At 44.5% G+C, this 24,320-nt stretch overlaps 1 long non-coding RNA gene across 1 annotated transcript in view; it reads right to left on the minus strand.

Moving 5' to 3' along the window:
- Nucleotides 1-5,626: 5,626 nt before the first annotated feature.
- LOC113895227 overlaps nucleotides 5,627-24,320 on the minus strand; it is a 48,576-nt gene continuing 29,882 nt past the window's right edge. The window contains exons 4-5 of the long non-coding RNA XR_003511794.1: nucleotides 11,577-11,734; nucleotides 5,627-7,120 (exon numbers count right to left, since the gene is read on the minus strand). This is a non-coding gene — a long non-coding RNA (uncharacterized LOC113895227). The remainder of the gene's footprint in view (nucleotides 7,121-11,576; nucleotides 11,735-24,320) is intronic.

The raw sequence follows: 24,320 nt of genomic DNA on the forward strand, positions 1-24,320 counted from the left end.
AACTATTCAGTTCAGTTCAGTCGCTCAGTCATGTCCAACTCTTTGCAACCCCATGAATCCCAACACGCCAGGCCTCCCTGTCCATCACCAACTCCCAGAGTTCACTCAGACTCACGTCCATCGAGTCAGTGATGCCATCCAGCCATCTCATCCTCTGTCGTCCCCTTCTCCTCCTGCCCTCAATCCCTCCCAGCATCAGAGTCTTTTCCATTGAGTCAACTCTTCGCATGAGGTGGCCAAAGTATTGGAGTTTCAGCTTAGTATCATTCCTTCCAAAGAAATCCCAGGGCTGATCTCCTTCAGAATGGACTGGTTGGATCTCCTTGCAGTCCAAGGGACTCTCAAGAGTCTTCTCCAACACCACAGTTCAAAAGCATCAATTCTTCGGCGCTCAGCCTTCTTCACAGTCCAAAGCATCATTACAAACAAAGCTAGTGGTAACAACTATTAGCTATTAATAATTTTTATGAGTCCTTTCAGAAAAAGTATCTGTATGTATACACACATTTTTTTTAATTTACCAAAAAAAGGGAGAGAAATAATGCTCTATGTTATGTTCTGCACCTTTTTTTTTTTCCCTTCTTACTAAATAATACATCTTGGCATTCTTTCCTGATTCACCTCATTCGTTTTGCATATGGTTTTCCAACATATGGACATGTCATAATTTAATCAGTACCCTATTAATGGCAAAACATCTTTTAATGACTTCAGTGGGCCTCTTGGCAGTTGATAAAGCTATTCAGCAAAAAGAAAGGAGGGACGCTTATTTCATTCATTCACTCAAACTATAGATCCAAAGATTATTTCAGCCTGGTCCAAAACATCTGGCAGATACAACTACAAAGCAAAGCATCAGCAGAACTGGGGGTGGGGGAATGGTATGAAAAAAACCATCTGTAATGCACCAGAGTGAAGATGACTTGCAAAGATCACAAGCAGGAAACGGTGACAATCCTAGAAGACTCAGCCACCTGACGGGGCCAGGTGGGGTCACTCTGGGTGACATCAATGCAGCACTGCTTCACACAGACTTCTGACTAACATGTCTCAGAAGTCTCTGGCACTGAAAATGCTTTATTTTATTCATAATGAGTTATTCATGACAACTGCTGAGTCTACCGAGCCAGCTGTGCTTTCCTATCACCAAGGTGCCTTGATAGTATGGCAATCTATCTATTATCTATCTATCTACAGTTTTTAAATTCTCCAGGCAAAGAGACTTTTGCTTTGTCCAATTCTAATTCTGCCAGGGAGGTATTTGGGATTCTGCCAGTGATTTGGGGTGGTTGGTTCAGGTAAAACTGAAACTAACCTTATTTTACCACTTGCTAACTGTGTGTCCTGGGGCATGTCACCTAACTATCCTAAGCCTATGAAATGGAGATAATAATACCCAACCCATCAGTTCAGTTCAGTTCAGTTACTCAGTCGTGTCCGACTCTTTGCAACCCCGTGGACTGCAGCACACCAGGCTTCCCTGTCCATCACCAACTCCCGGAGCTTTCTCAAACTTATATCCATCGAATCAGTGATGCCATCCAACCATCCCATCCTCTGTTGTCCTCTTCTCCTCCTGCCTTCAGTCTTTCCCAGCATCAGGGTCTTTTCCAATGAGCTAGTTCTTCACATCAGGTGGCCAAAGTATTGGAGCTTCAGCTTCAGTCCTTCCAATGAATATTCAGGACTGATTTCCTTTAGGATGGACTGGTTTGATCTCCTTGCAGTCCAAGGGACTCTCAAGAGTCTTCTCCAACACCACAGTTCAAAAGAATCAATTCTTCGGCACTCAGCATTCTTTATGGTCCAACTCTCACATCCTCACATGACTACTAGAAAAACCATAGCTTTGACTAGAGGTTGTTGGAATGATCAACTGGGATGATTTATATCTATAGGAAAACACATGGTCTGCTCCCACTCATGTATTTAAACACACATCTAATATGTGAATCTGCAAAGAGAGATGTCTGGGAAGATGTTTACCAAAATGCTAATCTTGGTTTCTTCTGGGGTTGAGATTTCTTTTTCTTTCTTTTTAACATTTATTTATTTGGTTGCACCAGATTTTAGCTGCGGCATGTGGGATCTTTAGTAGCAGCATGTGAGATCTAGTTCCCTGACCAGAGATCAAACCCCAGCACCCTACATTGGGAGTGTGGAGTCTTAGCCACTTGACCAACAGGGAAGTCCTGGGATGGGATTTCTTAAGATTTTTTTCCCCTTATTTTTCTCCATACTGCTTGGGCCGCTTTGTTTTGGGGATTTAAGGGGCTTTTTTGGTGTGTGTTACTTTGTTTTTTACAACGATTAAGAATATTTATTAAAAAACATATCTCATAAAATGAGATAATGCATTTAAAAATCACATACAGTAAGTGCTTCTGCTGCTCCTGCTAAGTCACTTTAGTCGTGTCTGACTCTGTGTGACCCCATAGACGGCAACGCACCAGGCTCCCCTGTCTCTGGGATTCTCCAGGCAAGAACACTGGAGTGGGTTGCCATTTCCTTCTCCAATGCGTGAAAGTGAAGTCACTCAGTCATGTCCGACTCTTCGAGACCCCATGGACTGCAGCCTACCAGGCTCCTCCGTCCATGGGATTCTCCAGGCGAGAGTACTGGAGTGGGGTGCCGTCGCCTTCTCTGACAGTAAGTGCTTAATCAATGATAAATGTTTTACTGTGAAAATCTATCTTGAAAAGATAGCTTTTTCAATTCCAGAAAAATCACAATTTAACTATATTTAAATCTCAGAAAGCCTAATTTTTAGGAAATTAGGAATTAGTCAGTGCTGGGTTTAAATCTTAGTTCTATGTCTGTTTTTCCTCCTTTCAATCTTTTTAGATGATATATCTTAAGCAAAACACTTTGCCACTTATAACCTTGGTTTCTCCATCTGTGAAATAAAATGCTTTTCCCCTAATCCAATCACCCAAAATTCTACACAAACTTCAGAACATTTTGTGTTTCCATTTACCTTGAACACACAGAATACCTAGAGTAAGTGTGACTGTCACTCTTCAGAGCCTATAATAATAGAACCTTGCCATGCCAACACAGCTAATTCACTACATAATATCTACTTCCCTTTCTGTTTACCAACAGAACTTGGATTTTATCCAGGGCAGCAATGCGCCCAGTTAAAAATGCTCACCTCAGACTTCACTGGTGGTCTAGTGGTTGAGATTCCATCTGCCAATGCAAGGGACATGGGTTCAATCCCTGGTCCAGGAATATTCCACATGCTGTGGGAACTACGGCAAAGCACCACTACTACTGAAACCCGTGTGCCCTAGAGCCCGTGCTCTGCAACAAGAGAAGCGACCTCAATGAGAAGCCCATGCATGGCAACTAGAGAGTAGCCCCCACTCATTGAAACCAGAGAAAGCCTGTGCACAGCAATGAAGACCCAGCACAGCCAAAAAAACTCACTTCTCAGATTTCCTTGCAGTTAGGGGTAGCCATGTGACCCAGTTTGACCGAAGAGATATAAGCAGTACTCTTATGTTTCTTGTATATTACAAGGAACTTCTAAGAAAATTTGCATATACCTGATCAAAAGGGAGATACTCATCTGATATACATTCTCTGCCCTTGAATATTCCCTCTGTTCCCACCTAAAGCATGGAAATGACATTTAGAGGAGCAGTAGCCATCTTTCCAGCTACAAGAGCCACACATTAAGAATGACAGAGCCAGAAAGCAGAAAAAACCAGATCCTTGCTGACTTCATAGAGATGCTGTCCTAACCCTGGACCTCATACTCTAAATTTCATGTTGCATTAGAAAAACAAATCTTTAGTGGGTTAGGCCACCATTGTTGGGATTTAGGTATATGCAACCAAATGTAGTCTCAAGTAAATATACTATCTTATGGGGTTACTATGAGAAGTCAGACAAGATACTGTTTGTCAAGTACTCAGCCCAGTGCCTGAAACATGGGCATAACTTAATATTATTTGACAAGTTCCAATCTTCTTCCTAAAGAGAGGGAACTGGAAATCTTTCAGAGAGCATGAATTCATAACAGAAAGCTAAGAACTTTATTTGTTCATCTGTAAAGTTCTTAGTGGGCTTCCCTGGTGGCTCAGTGGTAAAGAATCCACCTGCCAAGCAGGAGATGAAAGTTCAGTCTCTGGGTTGGGAATATCCCCTGGAGAAGGAAATGGCAACCGACTCCCATCTTCTTGTCTGAGAAATCCCATGGAGAGAGGAGCCTGGCGTCGCAAAAGAGACAGACATGTTAGCGACTAAAACAAAGCTCTTAGAATGATGCCTGGCACGTAAGAAGCACTTTATAAATATTTGATCAAAAAATACAATCCTAAAAAATGAATACTGAACGCCTGCAATGTACCAGGCACTGTTCTAGACACTTGGAAATACAGACATGAAGACAACGTTCCTGCTGTTAAGGTATCTTCATTTTAGAAGGAGCAGCAGGAGAGGAACAATATAGAAGAAATGGTCATGAAAATAAAGAGGATGATGCGCTAGAGTTACCAGATCTCCTCAGGTGGCGTATACAGGGAAGGCCTCTTGCAGGTGGTGACCTTGGAAGTAAAATCTGATGTGTAAGGAGCCAACTCTTTGGAGATCTGGGAGGGGTGGGATGGGAAACATTGCTGATAGAGGGAGGTTTATCAAAAGAAAGCTCTGAGGTAGTTAGTTATGAGTCTGGCACTATGGAGAAAAAGTCAAATGAACTTATCTATGAAACAGATTCAGGCTCACATAGAGAACAGACAAGTGGCTGCGAAGGAGAGAGGGAGGGATGGAGCTGAAGACTGGTTATTAGCAGATACAAACGATTATACATAGAATGGGTAGACAACAAGATCTTACTGTATGGTACAGGGAATTATATTCAATATCCTGGGATAAACCATAACAGAAAAATAACATTAAGAAAAAAATGTACATATGTATAACTGACCCACTCTGCTGTAGAGCAGTAATTAACATAACACTGTAAATCAACTACATTGCAATAAAAAACAATAAAATTAAATTTTAAGAAAAAGTAGATTGAAGTATAACTTATTCAGATTCTTTTGGTAGTCAGAAGCCTACTGAGTTAGAAGGAGTGAAAAAAGTTGACATTTATGCTAAGAATCCAGGATGACAGGACCCAAGGATGAACATCCAGCTGGACCAAATCTGTACTGCATCCAGAGACTTAAACACTAGTAGGACTCCCCATGCTTCATCTACCTCTCTAACATGGACATGTGTTTCATTCTTATCTTCCTCCTGGAAGATCAGCTCCATCTGCTCTTCTGAACCATAGGGCAGAAAACCATGACCACTCATGTTAGATGGTATAGCTCCAATCACGAGCTCCTAGTCCAGCTTCCCAGGGAAGCTCACTGATTGACAGACTTGAGTCAGGTCCAGAAACAGCACCAGGGCTTCTAGGAGGCCACTGAACTGAGGTCAAGACAAAGGTAGTCACTTGGAAAAAGGGGAATCACTGTGAGCCAGGGACAAACCCAAGAGGCGTCTGCCTAACCTGTAGAGCAGCAGTGCCCAAGACAAATACAGTATCAGACACAAAGGTAAACCACACAGGCTATGTAACATTTTCTAGCAGACACATTAAAGAAGTACAAAGAAGCGGATGAGATTAATTTAAATAATATAATGACTTAATCCAACACACCCCAAATATGATTACTTTAACATACATAATACAAAGATATTTACATTCTTTTTAACATACTAAGTCTTTGAATCCAGGGCCTATTTTACAATTGAGGCACGTCTCAATTCACATCAGCCACAAGTGCTAAACAGCCACACCTGGCTGGTGGCTAGCACAGTGGACATGCAGGTCCAGATTTCTTGGCTGAGATCTGGTGGATGCTGCTACCCATGTCCATCCGGCAGGCCCAAGGCTATAATGATCAAGCACAATCTTCTCTTGCCTTCTGCGGTTGTCATGATTGCGTGTCTGCTCTTGAACTCAGATAAATGTGCAGGATTAATCATCACTGGCTTTTAGAGTGCACACAGCACAAGCACATTTTGCTGCCAAGTTGCAATTACAGAGTTCTTTCTCTGATGGATTCAGAGTTAATGTCTTTGCACTTCCTTTATTCCAGAAATGAAATTAAAGCCACTCAAACACACACACACAAAAGGCCCACAGCAACCTGCAGCTCCATCAGCAAATTGTTCAGCCTTGGTAGGAAGGTCATTAGATGGGTTTTAGATAGAACCCATAAAGCATTAGGAAAACAGATAAATGTCAAAATACTGGTTGCTCAGCTATACTTCAGCTCAGCCTACCCAAAGATAATAAATGTATCTCTCCAAAGGGGGTCTGCTTTCTCTTCGCTTTGCTGTATCTAGGTACTATAATAACCCTTTTTCATTACATACATGTCTCCCCCAAGTGTTAGGCAACACATATGTAAATAGGTCAGGTCTGTTTCATGTCACTTTGATAGGTTGGTTTCTCTTCTATCTGTAGATTTTTCAGGTGCATTTTGTTGAAAAGACCGGATGTGACTGATTTAGAAGTCTTTTATTTCTCTGTCTGGAGGCAATTTGTAATGGTGGCCTCATAATTTGGTAGCTACTACACATCAAGCTGACATGAACTTGGGCAAACTTCGGGAGATGGTGAGGGACAGGAAGGCCTGGTATGGTGCAGTCCACGGTGTTGCAAAGAGCTGGACATGACTGAGCAACTGAGAAACAACAATACATCGAGCACTTATCATACACCAGGCAACATGCTAAATGCTTACACGCACGATGTCGTTTAATTTTTGCAATGTCACCATACCTATGTAATATTATTAACACACCCCCACTTTCCAGCGAAGGAAAGTGAGGTTTGTGAAAGGCTAAGCATGTTATTTGAAGTGATATGGGTACAAAGTAACACAGCCAAGATTTGAACCCAAGTTACCTGACTCCAAGGCTGTAGCTGTTGATGTCTGAGCGTGAATTTGGCATGGTTTTTGAGATAAAAGTCCATCAGGTCTTGCTTTCAATGGCAAGCACTTTTTACCAAAAGGCATCTTTGAAGCAGGGTATTCAAGAAGAGAGGACAATTGGAATGGGGTCACCAGTGGACAGGGCTTGAAGGTAGTAAAAGGAAACTCCTCTCCTGTGGGAAAAATAAAGACAGATGTGCCAATGCCTTTGAGTGCATTGGGAGAGTGCAGTTCACCAATTCTGGCAAAGAAGAATTGAACTCCAAGCCTCCTCCAGGTTAAACCAGCTCTGACCTTACTCCCTACAGCCTCAAGCAAAGCCACGTGGCTCCCAGAGATGTAAAGATAATGGCTCTGCCAGGCCTCCCAGAAGACCAATTTGGATTAACTAGTTAATGGTTATACACTAGTTTGAATAGGTGAAGGGCCCAATAAAATCTCTACTCAGGCCTTTTTAGCACAGTACTGAGCCCCTGTTGATGACAAATATTAAAGTCAGATTAAGCTCTCTTTAGTTTATGGCTTAAATTGAACCATTTGGAAGTACTAGGCCAGACAAGCAAAACACAGTTGGCTGTTTAATGCCCACATTAAACAGCCAACTCAACTCTGAGAGACAACACCAGTAATGTTCTCAGATTCTGAATTTTTTTTAATTTATTTATTTATGGCTGTGCTGGGTCTTGTTGCTGCTCAGAATTCTCAAGTTGCAGCAAGTTGGCGGCTGCTCTTTGTTGTGGTACACAGGCGTCTCGTTGAGGTGGTTTCTCTTGTTGCAGATCATGGGCTTTAAGGCGTGTGGGCTTCAGTAGTTGCAGTTCCCAGGCTCTAGAGCACAGGCTCAATAATTGTGGTGAGTGGGCTTAGTTGTTCTTTGGCATGAGGGATCTTCCAGGTTCAACGATCTCTTGCATTGGCAGGCATATTCTTCACCACTGAGCCACCAGGGAAGCTCAGATCCTGAATTTAATGTTGGTAATTTTCAGTGGAGGGCAGGCAGCAGATCAACATCTGTCTGATAACTAAATACAAAGATTTGATGTTTATTCAAGCACCGACAATGTACCACACAATGGATTACATCTCTCTGATCAATATTTTGCCTGGACACTGGGAATGCTGCCACATCAGTCTGAACATGGATTTCTCCAACAGTATGTGCAAAACGAGCAGTAAAGCAAACCAGCAAACTATCAATCTTGCTTGAGAGCGAACTATCAATTTCATAGAGCAAAAGAGAAACCGAAAATCCAACAATTGCTCTCTTGAAAGGATGACCCTGGAAGATGGAAATCTTCATTTGCCAAACATAGGGTAAGTAACAGAATTTTTAAGAGCTATTTTGATAACAAATATAAATTGAAAAAATACAGAATATTTTCATTCTTTAAAAGGACCACATCTACTCAGATTTCCACAAGGCAAGAATAATAACTTCCAGTTAGAGATGGAAGTCACATGTCAATAACCTCTCCCTCCCACAAGTTTTTTTTTTTTAAGTGAAGGCAAGTTTATCTAGAGAGAGAAACATTTCATAGGCCAAATGTGGTCCATCTCAGAAGACAGGCGTGGCCCTCCAACTCTTACCTACAAAAATGTGAAATGTGCAAGTTTCTGTACAAATAACCAGGCAATTGTCCAGCTGGTCTCAAAAGCGGCTAGACCTTGTTAATCATCTAACACCTTACCTCATGTGAGATAAACACAAGAGAAGTCAATGTCAGGCTACAGTATTGTCTCAAACCATGTTTTATTCATTCATTTATTCTTTTACTCATTTAACTAAAATATATTGAGGGTCTACTGTATGCCAGTACTGTTCTAGACATCAGTGAAGAATGAACAAAACAAAGATCACTTGTCTTCCTGGAATTTACATTTTAGCAACTTCTTTCAGTTCACCAACAGAACCCAAGGACACTTCAGTTTGTAGTTTAACAAAATGAAATAGCCCTTTAGGTAGTATTCAGATTTTTTTACATTGATATGTCCTTTCAGCAAATATTTACTAGGTTACTGGGCTACTCTGGAGCAATACAAATGTGAATGAAGGTAGCACTCTCTGTCTAGATGGGAATGTCAGCATTTATAGAAAAAAAATTAAGGAATGAAACACCATGAACTAAGCAGAAAGAATGCTGTGGTAAAATCAGAGAAGAATATTCAGCTTCATGGAGGCGGTAACTAGGTGGCATTTGAATTAGGATTTAAAGGATGAGTATGATTTGCACATGTAAAATGAGAGGAGAGGTCAGCATATTAGGATGAAGGGCAGTCTGTAATTGACCAAAAGTAACTGACCTTATTTCCTAATATACATTGTGGTAAAACAAAGTCCAAAAGCTGCTACAAACTGAATGTTTCTGTCCCCCAAATTCATATGTTGAAGCTCTAATCCCCAATGAGATGGGGGCTCTGGGAAGTAATGAGGTCCCGTGAGTGGAGACCTCATGATGGGATCAGTGCCCTTATAGGAAGAATCCTGAAAGGTATTATTCTCTGCTGTATGAGAAGACAGCAAGAAGGCACCATCTATAAGCCAAGACGAGAGCCCTCACCAGAACCAAATCATGCTGGAACTCTGGTCTCAGACTTACAGCCTCCAGAACTGAGAAATCTTTGTTGTTTAAGCCACCCAGCCTATGGCCTCTTGTTCAGTTTGACTAAGCAGCTATATAGCAGTCTAAACTGACTAAGACAAAACCAAAGATTTCAAAGAAGTTTTAAACTTCTTTATCCAAATGAAGTTTTAGAGCATCTGGTACCCTCAATTCAACTAAACACTCAAGGTCTACCTACAATGAAGTCAAAGAGTGGAAAATTGATTTCGTCTCATATGCCCACTGTGAAACTGGCTGCTAGAAGTGTTATGTTATAAATAATCCTAAGGCTTTATTAAGGTTCAGCAGGAAAGGTCCTGTGATTGATTAGTGATGTCTGCCTCAGGCACAGGATTCAGACATGGCTGTTGACTTGCTTGCCATCCCCGGGTTCAGGTCACACACCTGAATTACCCAGTGAGGAAAGCTCTTGATAGAGGTTTTGAAGCTGTTTTAGCATCAGAACTCTTTGTGAAGATGAAATCTTACTCAATGTTCCAATTTTTTTAATCGTTTTTTTTTTTTTGACTGCACCTCACAGCATGTGAAATCTTAGTTCCCCAGCCAGGGGTCAAACCTGTGCCCCGTGAAAACAAGAAGTCTTAACCACTTAACCAGCCTTAACTACCACCAGCCAGCGAAGTCTCGACATTCCAATATTTTGGAGTGGGGCTGCCCTCCCTGAAACAGGGAAGGGAGTAGTCTAGAGCCCCACCCACTTGCCCTCCTCGTCACTCATCAGAGAGGTACTAGGAGCACAGCCTGAACCATCACCACTTTATGAGACTGTGGCTTTCTGTGTTACCAGAGAGCATTTAGCAATTTGTTCATATTAAATTCCACAAGAGGGATGATCATCACCATTTTATAGATGCTGAGATTCAAAGAGGTGAAGGGCTAAGCCCCAGGATCCTCCCTCTTATTTAGGCTGGGGTCTCAAATGTCTCTCACTCTGCGGCTCCATTAGAGCTTGTCTTCTGAAGAAGAGAGCTGAGTTGAACCGAAATAAATGTAAGGAAAAGGGGGGATGATCCTGCCCCTCTGTGTCAAATTCTGTCTCACTCTACCTTCACCTGTGTATCAATTCCACAAGCCCCTTCATCAGTGACACATTAGAGGTTTGCAATCCGGAGCCACTCGGGCTCTAGCATGACTCACATTTCCTCCTCACTGCAAGAGCTGAGGCAACTCGCACAACCTTCCTCCCCTCTCCTTGGCTATTCAAGAGAACCTGTCATCTCTACCCAGAGGAGAGCGTGGGGTGGAGCTGCAAAGGGCTGACACGGTGGTCAAGGTGAGTCCCCGAGTAAGGCGTTGACAAATGACAGCTCGTTTGTTATCTCACCATGCTCACGCATCATCCCCACAACACTTCCAGCCTGGGCCTCAGCGGGACCTTCCCTCCCACCTCTTCTCCCCTCCTACCTCTTCTCCCCTCACCCACGCTGGCCTCTCTGTAACCCCTTCCATTTTCTGCACTGCAAGCTGAGATCTTTTAATAACATATGTCTGACTGGGTCACTCCTTTGCTCAAAACCCTTTAACAGCTTCCTGTTGTCCTTGGTACCTGATGGAAAGAGTACTTACTTGTGAGAGTGTGTGGAAGTGTGCGTGTGTGAGTGTATACACACACACTCCTGCAAGGGAAGATGGTTTATGGTACTTAAACTGAGACATTACAACAGTATAGGCTCCATTTGATGCACAGCAGGGTATACGTCTTGTTCATGTATATTAATGTAGGTCCTGACTCACTCCACCAAGGGACTGGAATGGCTGGGTGTTCAGTGTGCTTCCTGGGCAGGCAACAATGGGAAGCATTCTCAGCTATGCTTTGAAAACATCAATCCTGTTATAGAAACCAACTACAATGCAAAATAATAATAAATGAGTATTTTATTATCCCAAAAACTTGGACAGTAAACTAAGAAATGACCTGCCTGAAGAGGTGCTCTGTCACAACCTCCAGAAGATTTCTGGATCAATGAAAGAGTATTCTGAGGAGCACTGGGAGAAATTGAGTCATTACCTAAAGCAGTCACGTTCCTGCTCCAGCCCTCCTCTTCACGTTACTCAGGGACACTTGTTTATTTTTAGAGATCTTCATCATTTTCAATTACACAGGAACTATACCACTGGGGAGCGGGAAATTTCTCCTTCTACCCCTCTTGAATTCTTGTGGCTGGACTAAAAATAAAATTCACAAGAGAGATTATGGGAGAAGAAGAAACAAATTTCAATTCATGCACATGGAGGTCCCATAGAATTGGGACCTAAGAAGTGGCCAAAGCAGGCAGCTTTTATAGGTTTTAGACAAACAATAATGTGCAAGGAACTGACAGGACAAAGAAAGTAGGTTTGGGGTGATCAATTAGTGAAGAATCTAAAAAGCCAGTTTGGACTTGGGGCAGTAAAGGAGTCACAGGTTTGTATATACAGGCTTCTTAGCCTGACCTTCTATCTTTGGTGATAAGGGTGTCCTTCTACCTCCAGATGCAGGGAGGGCACCTTTCACGTGAGATGGATTTCCTGCTTCCAGGGAGACAAAACAGGAAAGTTAGGGTGTCCCTCTTGCATTGAAAATGAAAGTCGCTCAGTTGTGTCTGACTCTTGGTGACCCCATGAACTATACAGTCCATGGAATTCTCCAGGCCAGAATACTGGAGTGGGTAGCCTTTTCCTTCTCCAGGGGATCTTCCCAACCCAGGGATCAAACCCAGGTCTCCTGCATTGCAGGCAAATTCTTTACCAGCTGAGCCACAAGGGAAGCCCAAGAATACTAGAGTGGGTAGCCTATCCGTTCTCTAGTAGATCTTCCTGACCCAGGAATTGAACCAGGGTCTCCTGCATTGCGGGTGGATTCTTTACCAACTAAGCTATCATGGAAGCCCCTCTTGCACAGACTGCTTCTAAAGTAATTTTAATTCAAAAGAATCAATATGCCATAGAGGTACATTTGGGGGTGACCTTCTCTGGATTGCAACAACATGAATATATTTTTTGCTAAAAAAAATGTTAAACAATATCCACTCTCTACTCAGAAGTACCCACAGTAGCCAGTTTGGTATTTTGTGTCTTTTGTTTTATGGGGAAGTTGTTTTTGCTGTTTTCCTACAGGGGATGTATTCTCGGTACTCTACAACCTGCTTTTCTCATTTGACATTTTTGTTTTGGCCTATTTCCCTTTCCAGGTATGCAGATCTACATTGTTCTCTGTAATCACCACATTCTGATTCCACTGAATGGGTGTACTGTACTTTATGAATGGGTTTTCCTCTGAATGAACATTTAGGCTGTTTCTGATTTTTTGTTATTACACCCAATGCTGTATGTGAAAACTATGCACAGGTAAAGACAAATTCTCTAAAACAGAGAAGAGGAATTTTTGAGGTAAAGCATATATATACACATTTAAAATTTTAGGAGATACTCCCAAATTACCCTCCAAAAAGAAAGTTCAGGGATCTCCACTAGGCAGTGACATGGTTATACAGGACTGCTGTGTTCATACTCTTGGAGATTGTGTGGCCTAAAACTGATATAATGTTCACAAGCAAAAAGAGGCAAGCAAATTCATAGACTAATACAAACTCTAAAAAATAAAGCACCATTTTCACTGTCATTAGGGATTGGGGGCAGAGAATGGGGAGCATAAAGGATTTGTCAGAAGAACAATCCCTTCCTCACCTTTTCCTCCACCAGGCTCTGCTCCTCTTCCTTCCCATTACCTGGTTGAATAAACCAATATGAAGGGAGAGGGAGAGGGGGGCTTCAGACAGGGCAATTGAGAGCAAAAATTGGTATGTGCTGTAACACTGACTTTGGGGCTTCCCTGGTGGCTCAGTGGTAAAGATTCTGCTTGCCAATGCAGGAGAAGCAGGTTTGACCCCTGGGTCAGGAAGATTTCCTGGAGAAGGAAAAGACAATCTACTCCCATATTCTTGCTTGGAGAGTTCCATGGACAGAGGAGCCTGGCATGTTGCAGTCCATAGCGTCACAAAGAGTTGGACATGACTGAACAACTATACAACTAACACTGCTTTCAAGAGGCTGCCATCACCAGACTCTGTGAGCAAACTGCCAGTGGCTGATTGTACTGACCCAGATGGAAGTTTGCATGCCTTGAGCATCTCTCTGGAGACGCTCTGCTCCTCAGCTTGTGATGTAATAAAATCATGAGTATCCTGATTTCCCCAAGTCTTCTAGCCTTCAGACATTATCTCTTCCTTCAATAACCAATAAAAATGGCTGCTTTCCCCATTTCACATCCTGTGGCAAAGACACCTCCCTTCTCAGGATCTCTATGAGTTCCAGGGTTGCTTATGTGTCCCTGGTTACTTCCTGTCCCTGTCCTGTTCCTGAATCTGCTCCTGGCCTCTCAGCTCTCATACCTCTCTCCATGCTCATCACTGCTGCTATTCCTTCTTTAGTTTTCCCAAATACCAAGTTCTTCTGCAGTTTGTGGGTAAAGGAGAAGGGTCACAACACAATGTCAAACAGAAAACATTACAACAAAGACCACCAGGCACCACTCTTCTGAACAACTCCTTGACCACTGTTCCCTGGGGGAGCTGCTGACTGAACTTCTCAGGCCCTGGCCTCATGCCAACTTGCCAGGTCACCTCCTCTCTCCGAAGGCCCTCTGCCATGTCCCCAGATTTCTTTCAATTTCACCATCCAGCTGTTGAGAACAGCTTCTCAACTCCTACTGCTTTCTTATTCAGCCGCATAGTTGACCTCTCCTGGTCTTGTGGAGTGCTTGACAGGCCCTATCTGCTCACATCCAGGCTCTGCTACCTCTGCCTATTTGGCCCTCGGCACGGTACTCAGCCTCTCTCAGCTCCAGTATGTGACAGGGATTGCACCAAAATGTATTTGAAACGCTTAGCACAGTCCCTGGATGTGCATCTGGGCATCCATCATGACACCATCTCTCATGCTGGGAAATGATGCATTGAGGCCTTTACCTCTCAGAAGAGCTGTTACTGCCCTGAGTTCTGTCACCACCCTGGGACATGTGCTGTGCTGTGCTTAGTCACTCAGTTGTGTCTGACTCTTTGTGACCCCATGGACTGTAGCCTGCCGAGCTCCTCTGTCCATGGGGACTCTCCAGGCAAGAATACTGGAGTGGGTTGCCATGCCCTCCTCCAGGGGAACTTCCCAACCCAGGGATCAACTAGCAGCTGGCTTTTTAAATATTACTTTCTTTCCTATTAGTTGTAGAAAAGCTTCCTTCAGTTTAACTTCTTAAAGATCTTACTTGCGAAATGTACTAGTTCTCAGGGGTTTCATGAAGAATGGTAAAAGAGGTACTTGAGCAACTTAAATGCTCTTCTTTCAGGCCACAAGGCAGAGATTCAGTACAACCTTCCCCCTCTTTGCCCTCTGCTATCCACCCCTTCACAGATGGCACCTGCACCCAGCCAGGAGTTCAAGGCAGATACCTGGGAAGTCCATCCGTGAGTTCACCTTTCCCTTATCTCCTCTCCCCACCCCCACCAAATCCCCAGCAAGCCCTGTTGGGGCTTCTCTATACATACCCCTCCCCCAGGCCAGCCCCATGCACTGAGGCCACTGCAGCCAATCCTTGCTGGACCCCTGGCTTCTGCTCTTGCCTTCCTGCATTCCATTGTCTAGCAGGCTAGCAAAGCCATTTGAAAATCTAAGTCAGATCACTTCCCTCTCTTACTTAAAACCCATCAGAGCTTCCTGTTGCCTTCAGAGTACAATCCAGGCTCTGGGGAAAGGCTGTGATCCCGCAGCTGCCTCTCAAGCTCCATCCCCCGCTGCTCTCACAACTCACTTCCTTTCTCCTCCTCTAAAACCCTGGAACATTCCTCATACCCTGTGACAACTCCACGTATCTTTCTCAGCTTGACAATTTCTGCTTAGAAAGACCTTCCCTGACCACCCACTCTAGCTCAGCTGACCCCCTCCAACTGCTCTGTATCATCTTGCCCGTTTACCACCTTCCAAGCCTCTCTGTACTCATTTGTTACTGTCTTCCCCCTAGAAAACTGTGAGCTCCCTGAGGGCAGGTGCTATGTCTTGTTCACTGTTTTGCCCCCTTCCCCTGGCACAGTAGGTACAAAATATATATTTATTGAATGAATGAACAAACATGGATGGATGGATCAACCAGGAAAATGAGGAGGAAATTTCCAGGAGAATGTGTGGTCTATGGACACACTCCAAGGGTGGGGTCCCCAGGGAGCTCTCTCTCCACACGGGAGCCTGGTTCCTCCCTGTGAGACAGGTGTAGATGGGAGCCAGGAGTGACAGCCCTGAAGTCTTGGGGGCCTCCGGCGGCTTCCGGAGAAGGCAGAGGGAACGGCTCCCCATCACTCAGAAACGCCTCGACTGCCTCAGGGAAAGGGCAGAGCTGCTGTCTCCAGTGCTGATTACCACACATCGGCTGCCTTCCTCCACCCACCAGAGAGCCCACTGAGTTGCCATAGCAACAGAGGACTGTGCCAGAGTCCAAACAGGGATGTCTGCGTCTCCCAGCATGTCTTCTAAGGAGGGCGAGAAGGCGGGGCCGGGGGTGGCGGTGGGGTTGGACCACAGTCGTGCCCTGGTTCTGCCTCTGGTCTGTCCTGGTCTCTAAGCAAATCACCTCCTCTGCCCCTTACCCCCACCTCCCCTCAGAGCCTCCTCCTCTGTGTGTTCTCTCTTCTGCAGGGGAAGGAGAAGGGAGGGATGGCCTCATCTTTGTATCCCATCCAGGCCCACATATTGGCCAGAAGAACAAAGGACAAAGGCTCTGTGAGGGCTCACGGCTCTCAAGACTGCTTTAAAAACGTTTTCTTTTTAAACACCACTTTGTTGGTCTAACTGGTCACCTCCTGGAGTTTTTGAGGCTTTGTTGGCGCCTTTTTGGTATCCCTAAAGGAGCAAAACCTCGCTTTTACTCCCCAGAAGCTAAATGGCCTTTGGAGAAGCTGCTGAGCAGCAGTTTGTGTCACGTGTCAAAAGGATGACAATAGTATCTACCACTCGTTGAATGTGTGAATACATCTCTTCTCTCAATCCTCACAACTGCCCTGGAGAAAAGGTGCTATAGTCTCTCTTTACATGTAAGGAAACTGAGGCTCCCTTGTTCCTGGAGTCACACTGCTGCTAAAAGGCCAAATGGTCATCTGACCACTGCCCTTTCGGATGCTGAAACCCAAGTCGTGGCCACTACTCTATACTGGGAGGTACCAACAGCTCCAGGAAATGACCACAGTGAGTTCCACCGGCCCCAGCCAACCCCCTTGGGTCCTCACGTGGCCCCATCCTGGCCCCAGCACTCAGCACTTGTTGGCTCAGGCCCCAAGTCACATCACCCCCACAGGGATCTTGACGGCAACTCGCTCAGAGTGGGAACAAAGGCAGCTTTTTTAGCCCCTTCTTTAGAAACCTTGACTCCAAGCCACAGAAGCAGCCCCTCAGATTGGCTGCTACCATGGCAACTGGCTGCTGATCTCTGTCCAATTATGTCAGCCCAGAACTGCAGTGCCTCCGTGTCCATTTCCTGTCCAGCTCCCCAGCCTGCTAGCCCAGCCCCTCTGACCTCCAGGCAGCTTTGAATGCCTACGCTTTCTAATTACAGCTGCCTTTCAGTTCCCTTGTCCCGGTGGAAACCTTTGTAATCTGCATTAAAGGACTCCTCCTCCCAAGAGCCCATTTTTCATATTTGGCCTCTGGCTCTTTATCTGTGGTCTATGAAGCACTGATTGTATTACCCAGCCTGGCCCCCAGCATATGCACTCAGTCGATGCTCAGAGAGCTTGGACACAAATTTCAACTGAATTGTCTGGCACCAAGATCTTTCTGCTGCAATCGTGATCTTGTATGGGTTTACAGTGGCTTGATTTCAAGTCTGATTTCTTCATTCATTCATTCAATGAGCCATGAACACCTACTACATTCTAAGCAATAGGGTTACCATATTAAACAAGACAGAATTGAACTTTACATTTTTCCCAGGGGAGAGGGATGATAAAGCAAACAAATAAACAAATAAAATTTGTGGAAGCAGGAGCTGTGATGCAGGAGCTAAGGGGCTCCAATCCTAGGCTGGACGTTTCCCTTTGTCCTCATCTAAGCTCCCAACTTGTGGAGGGAGGGGCCCTCCAGAGGAGGGGGTGGGCAGATGGTATTTGGTGTCCAGTGGGCACTTCTGGATGGAAGTGGCAAAGACCAACCTCAGGGAGAGGGGTTCTTTAGGTAGTGACACAGCTGCAGATCTGAGGCCTGGCAGTTACCAGGACTCCATTCTCACTCTGTGTCCTCTCAGGACATCAGCATCTTTCCTTCTCATTGCTGTGGCTTTTCCCACAAGTCAGGAAGTGTGGCTGCTGACATACCTATGAGTTTTACTTTTCACAGTCTCAGTCATGGAAGACAGCCTGACCTCAAGCACTCTTCCATTTCAAGACCAAAACACCAAGAGCAGAGACTCATTGCCCCAGGTGAGAGGTTCCCAGGCCTGGTCTAACCAGAGAAAGCCAAGGATGGGATCAGAGTATGACAAGGGGACTCCTAAGTTCCAGTTTAGTGCTCTGTGGTTGGGGGAAGGCAGACCATTCCAGGGTCTTCTAAACCACTCTTACAAAGTGAGACCCACCACAGTGTGTGCCCCGCTCCACTCCCTCACCCTCACCTCACCCCACCCCATTTCATATTCTAATGGCCTCATCTCTGTTTCAGAGAGGAAGCTTTGTGGGTTGTGCCCCAGTTCAGTCCCAGCTCTTAAGGCAACCCTCTGATCTGGGGGCTTCTCTGCCCGCCTCACCTGCGTCGCCCTCATGTGGAGTCCCACACACTTCATGCATGAGAGTAAGTCACCATCAACACTGGCAGGGACAGCAAGTATTACTGAAGGTCAGAGGGTAACAGAGACCAAACACCCCACTGCTCAGAATAAGAGCAACCTGTGGTTTGATTCTCATCATCTTCTATCCTTAGAGCTCAGTCTGAGGGTCTTATCTGGTTCCCCTCCCTCCTGACCTCACATCGCACACTGAGCTCACAGTAGGCACCTGCAATTTCCTTATTACTTTCTACTGCAGAGGCGTTCAGCTATCTGCTTCCACTCAAATCAGGTTCCCAAGCCAACCCTGGATATCCTAAGAACACACTAAGGTAATTTGTTCAACTAAAAAATCTCCATGCTGAGCCTACCTAGGACAGGAGAAGCTTTGGAACTGCAGTTACTGGTTTAACTTATCCACTCTCAAATGCTTAGGGCTCTCATCCCCAAGGACCAGAGCAAGGACAGGAGGTGGGGGCAGAGGAGTTCACCTGCAGACTCTGATTTGACCTTAGGATAAGGCCTGTCCTCCTCAGTGCTGAGCTCTTGTAAGGCTGACTGGGAAAACTTACATACGGTATATTCCACTAGGCCTTCTTTGAGGTGACATCTTAAAAAAGATGCACACCATGAGAGTTGTGAGTTAAATTTTATTTGGGGACAAAATGAGGACTGCAGCTGTGGAGCAGTTTCTCAGAGCTATCTGAGGTGCATCTCCCAGGCTGCAATCCTCATTTTGTCCCAGATAAAACTTAACTCACAACTCTCATGGTGTGCGTCTTTTTAAGGTGACAGAGGTTAGATGGGGTCATGTGCTTGGATGCCTGAGACTTCAGGGATGGGCTAGCAGGTCACACGCTACTCAACACCCAGAGGGGGACACAGAGGAAGGACCAGTGGCTCCCAGACTGCAGAAGTTGGGGTCGCCTTAGCAAGGGACACAAGATTGCATTCAGGGAAGAGAAACAGTAACATGGCTCTGTTACCAGGGTTATTGCCCCAGAATCATACCCCCCTTCCTCTTATCTAAGGTTCAGGAGGAAGCTACAAAGAGGAAAAAAACAACTGGTTAGAACCAACTAAGCCCAAGATGGCAGAAGACTTGACTTTCAGTAGTCCTTGAGCCTCTATATTCTCATTTTAATACATTAGCATGCTAAATGACATATCTGTCAGTACCACAACAGTCGACAATTGCCATGACAACAACTGAAAAGCCCGTAGAGGGCTGAAAAGGAGAGCTGCCTTCTGGATCCAAACCACACTCCTGTTCTCAGATAACTCATGAATATTCCCCACTCTTTTTAATTCCCTCCCTTTTACCTCGACCCTCCCATATTTGGTGGCTCCACCAGAAATGGGGTGGAAGTTGATTTGTGAGCTACGTTCCTGCTTTTCCATTCTTTGGCTGCTGAATAAAGCTAGAGCTGCTCCAGTCTCAGCATCAGTTTCATTATCAGCTACATGTATCTGATCAGAAAAAGAACCTCCTGGACAGGACAAAGGGTCTTGGTCTGGGCTAGGACCCCAGCACGAGTCCAGTCGACCAACGCAGTAACAGATCCTCTCTCCCACTATCAGTAAGACTGCCAGCTGAAAAAGTTCAAATCCATGCCTGAGTTTCCAGGGCCTGCACTTTTCACCCTCAGTGCCATGGGGCTCAGTAAATGCTGGCCGACTTGCCTCCTCTGCAGCTCTCTTTTGGATTTGTGAAGATTCAAAGATGACAGTCATCTGGGAAGATGTGCCTTACATGTTTCCAGCTGCCTGAAGCTGTTTCTGTGAATAATCAAAGACTTCCCTGTGACCTCAAAAAATCTGTGCAGAGGTAGACTGCCCACAAAGGGCCCTCGTGCTCAAGTGCCTTGACTTAGAGGCTATTTTTAATCTTCTGGAAGGATGAGGGGCAGGGATGGGGAAACCAGTTGCCCATGCCACTTTTCTCCTGTACTCCCCCCTGGAGAGTTCATATGAGGAGTTACCAAGATCCTGGTGCTCATTCTGTAGAAGGCTGCTTCCTTCTCATCAGCTCAGTTTCCTAGAGTCTAGTTTTATTATGGACCCCTCCAGACTTTGTGGCCTGAGCAGACTGAAGGAGGTTTCTGGAAATGCATCTGACTTTGAATCCAGGGGCTAGAGACATGGCCTTGAGATCACTTTCCCTCCTTACAAGAGGGAAGAGCAGGTTAGTGGAAGGGGCAGAAAGCAGGCAACTTGGGTGATCTGTCCTAGCTCTGAGGAAGTCTGATGGTGAGCAGGTCATCGGCATCTCAGGATCTTGCTTTGTTCATCTGTCATAAGCATGGCTTGAGAGTTTTCTAAATCATAGACACTCATCTCCACCTTCATACTTTTTGTCACACCTGTGTATCTCCCGTCCTATTATATACTTAATCTCTTTATTTCTGAATAATAACTTGGCTCCACGCTAAGCAATACATCCATGAAACCACATGTTTATGGTGCCAGTTTTATTTTTTTGACTATGTGCTAAAACAAATATTTATTTTTAATCACACTCACCTGTAAAATCCCTGAAACCATCCTGAGTACCAAACACATGGAACACCCTTCAGAAACACTGGATTAGAGCATCACTTTGGTTCCTGATATCTTCATCCCTATCGTGAAATTCTAATAATCCCACAAAGGAAAAGCAATTTCAGAAAGAGAAAATATATTATTCCTGAGCCAACAGTCAGCATGATGCTTGAAACAAAATTGCTGTTGTTTTGACAGCTTCTCTTCTCCTATCATGGTTTATAGCACCCAACTCTTAACTCTAACTTCCTGAGTCTGAGAGTATACTGGGCCCTGGCCTCTACACTTCTCTTGGAGTTCCACGTGGTTTACTGAAGGCCTCAGTGCCAAACAGCCCCAGGCCTGCCCCTGTGTCAGGCGGTGGGATTGCTGTGGCCCAGAGGGAAGGGGCTAACTCTCCCACTCCCAAGGGGCTTAAGGGTTGGCCTTTCATCCTGATCAAGCGATCCCAAGGTTAGAGCAAGTGTTTGGTGGGTTGGCAGCCTCATCTGACTTCCTTCACACCCTCAGTGCTTCCTGGAACACTGGATGACATAGTCAAGGGGATCCTTGGCTGGGAACTCTCTTCTCTGGTAAGAAATTGGCAAGTGTGGGAGAGGAGAGCTAGGCAGCCAAGATGCGGAATACAAGATGCTTCCCTGGTGAGAGGAGTTGTCTCTGACACCTGCACAGAGAAACAAAAGCTGAGCAGATCATCAGCCAAATCACCCAGGATGATCTTTTTGCCACCTTGCTGCTGCTGCTTCTGCTAAGTCGCTTCAGTCGTGTCCAACTCGGTGCGACTCCATGGACTGCAGCCCACCAGGCTCCTCCGTCCATGGGATTTGCCAGGCAAGAGTACTGGAGTGGGATGCCATTGCCTTTGCCACCTTAGGGGTTCTCAAATGTGGCTGATCATCAGAATTACTTGAAGGATTTTTTAAAAATAAAGTAAAAATGAAGTTCAATGCTGTTACATAACAATTATCCTCCTAGGTGTTTACTCATGACAAAAACATATTTATAGCAGCTTTATACATAATAGACAAAAACAACCCTAAAAGTCGCCTCAGTAGGTGAAGAGAGACACAAATCAAGGCACTGCCTGCCATATGGTGGATACTCATGCATGCACACCTGCTCGGTCGTGTCCAACACTTTGCTACCCTGTGGACTGTAGCCCGCCAGGCTCCCCTGTCCATGGGATTTCCCAGGCAAGAATACTAGAGTGGGTTGCCATTTCCTCCTCCAGGGGATCTTCCTGACCCAGAGATTGAACCAACATCTCCTGTGTCTCCTGCATTGAGGTGGATTCTGTACTGCTGAACCATGGGGGAAGCCCCATGGTAGATACTACTCAGCAACAAAAAGTAATCAACTGTTGATGTGATCCATGCAATAGCATGAATGGATCTGAAAAATACTGAAAAGTAAAAGAAACTGGATACAAAAAAGTGAATACTGTATGATTCTGTTGATATTCAAGAACAGGCAAAACTCACCTTTGGTAATAGAAATCAGAACACCGGAATCTATGCAGGGTGGGGATTGATTTAACTTTCTAGGATCATGGAAGGACTTCCCTGTAGCTCAAGTGATAAAAGAATCTGCCTGCAATGCAGAAGACCAGGGTTCAATCCCTGGGTTGGGAAGATCCTCTGGGAAAGGGAATGACAATCCACTCCAGTATTCTTGCCTGGAGAATTCCATGGACAGAGAAGCCCGGCGGGCTACAGTTCGTGGGGTCTCAAAGAGTCGGACACAACTGAGTGACTAACACACACACAGGACCATGGAAATGTTCAATATCTACACATTTGCCAAAACCCATCCAATTATACTCTGAAGATCTGTGTATTTCACTGTAGATAAATTTTAGCTTAATTTCAAAACAAAACTAAAAAATATATCCCCCGACCCCATCCCATTATCACTGAATCAGAATCTCCAGAAGTAGAATTTGGAAATTTATATTTTTAAAAACATCCCTAGGTGATTCTGCTACACAGCCAGACTTGGGAATCTTTGGCTTCACAAGCTTTGGTTGACTCTCTCGTTGTTTACCAGATTTAAGGAAGTTCTACTGCTGCTACTATAAAGACTAGCTACAGTAACAGCTATTGCTTATTGAGCACATATTATGCTCTCAAATTCTTCCAAAAATCTAGTAAAGCAGGCATCATTTTACAGATTAAAAAAAAAAAAAAAACTGAGAGCAAGAAACTTGTTCAAATCATACAGCTGATAAGTAGTAAAACCACTTAGCCCAAGTCTTCTTTACTACAAATACCTCATTCTTTCCACCATTCATTCATTCATTCAAACAATCACAAACAAATTAGTATGGTGTGCCTTCCCAGAGCCAGCCCATCTGCTAGGCATGATGTGGTACCCAACCTCCCTGAGAAGTCTCTAAGAAGGAGTGATGGGTGAGTGAGACGAAATCTGTAAGGCAGCATTTCCCTTTGCTCTGAAGACTTAAGGAGGAAAAGCGATCCCAGGCCTCTTTTGATTTTAATTATTTAGGTGGTTTGGGGAAAGGTAGGAGGTTTATGGCTATATAAGCGGAGCTAAAGGAAGCCTCTGTTGCTTACTTTGGGAACTTTCCAGAAGCTAACACCAATCGCCAGTCACGTTAAAAATGGGTTAAAATCATTATCGGATTATGAATAATTCACAAGGCACCCCCTGTTACCCATTACATTTTGTTCTACATAATTGCCTTCTGGAAATCTGCTCCCAGTGAAGGGAATTGGGAGTATGCATGAAATTGAATATTTCTTCCTTTGACAAGTAAATTTAAGCCAAATCGTGAATCAGTTTCAGTCCACTGCTGCCTACCTCCTCTGAGTTGATAAGACTGGTCTTGTACTCCTGCAAAATAACTGAGCAAGGAGAAGAGTCCAGCTTCCCTGAAAGGAGAGTCAGCTTCAGCTCCTGTTCACATCAGGCAGTGTCCCAAGGGTTCTAAATATTGCATAGGATTCAGGGTGGGATGGGGAGCTGGAGGAGGGATGTCTGGGGAGAATCAGAGCTAAACCACAAAATGAACTCTGGATGGTATGATTCAAGGATGAGAATAACTGAGGTAATAATCTTTTTTTTTAAATTGATGTAATTCATCCTTTTAGAGTATACAAGACATTGTACTCTGGCCTCTGGCAACCATTAATCCACTTTCTGTCTCTATAGATTTGCCCGTTTCAGGCATTTCATATAAATGGAATCACGTAACATGTGGCCTTTAGTGACAAGCTCCTTTAACTTAGCATAATACTTTCAGAGTTCAGCCATGTTGTAGCATGTATCAGTACTTCATTCCTTTTTATTGCTGAATAGTATTTCATTGTATGGATATACTATTTTTTTTTTATCCATTCATCACAATAGAAATTGGTTTGTTTCTCCTTTTTGGCTATTATGAATAATGCTACTATGAACAGTCATGCACGCGTT

Source organism: Bos indicus x Bos taurus, chromosome 7 (genome assembly GCF_003369695.1).
Source record: "Bos indicus x Bos taurus breed Angus x Brahman F1 hybrid chromosome 7, Bos_hybrid_MaternalHap_v2.0, whole genome shotgun sequence".
NCBI classification, from domain to species: Eukaryota; Metazoa; Chordata; class Mammalia; order Artiodactyla; family Bovidae; genus Bos; species Bos indicus x Bos taurus.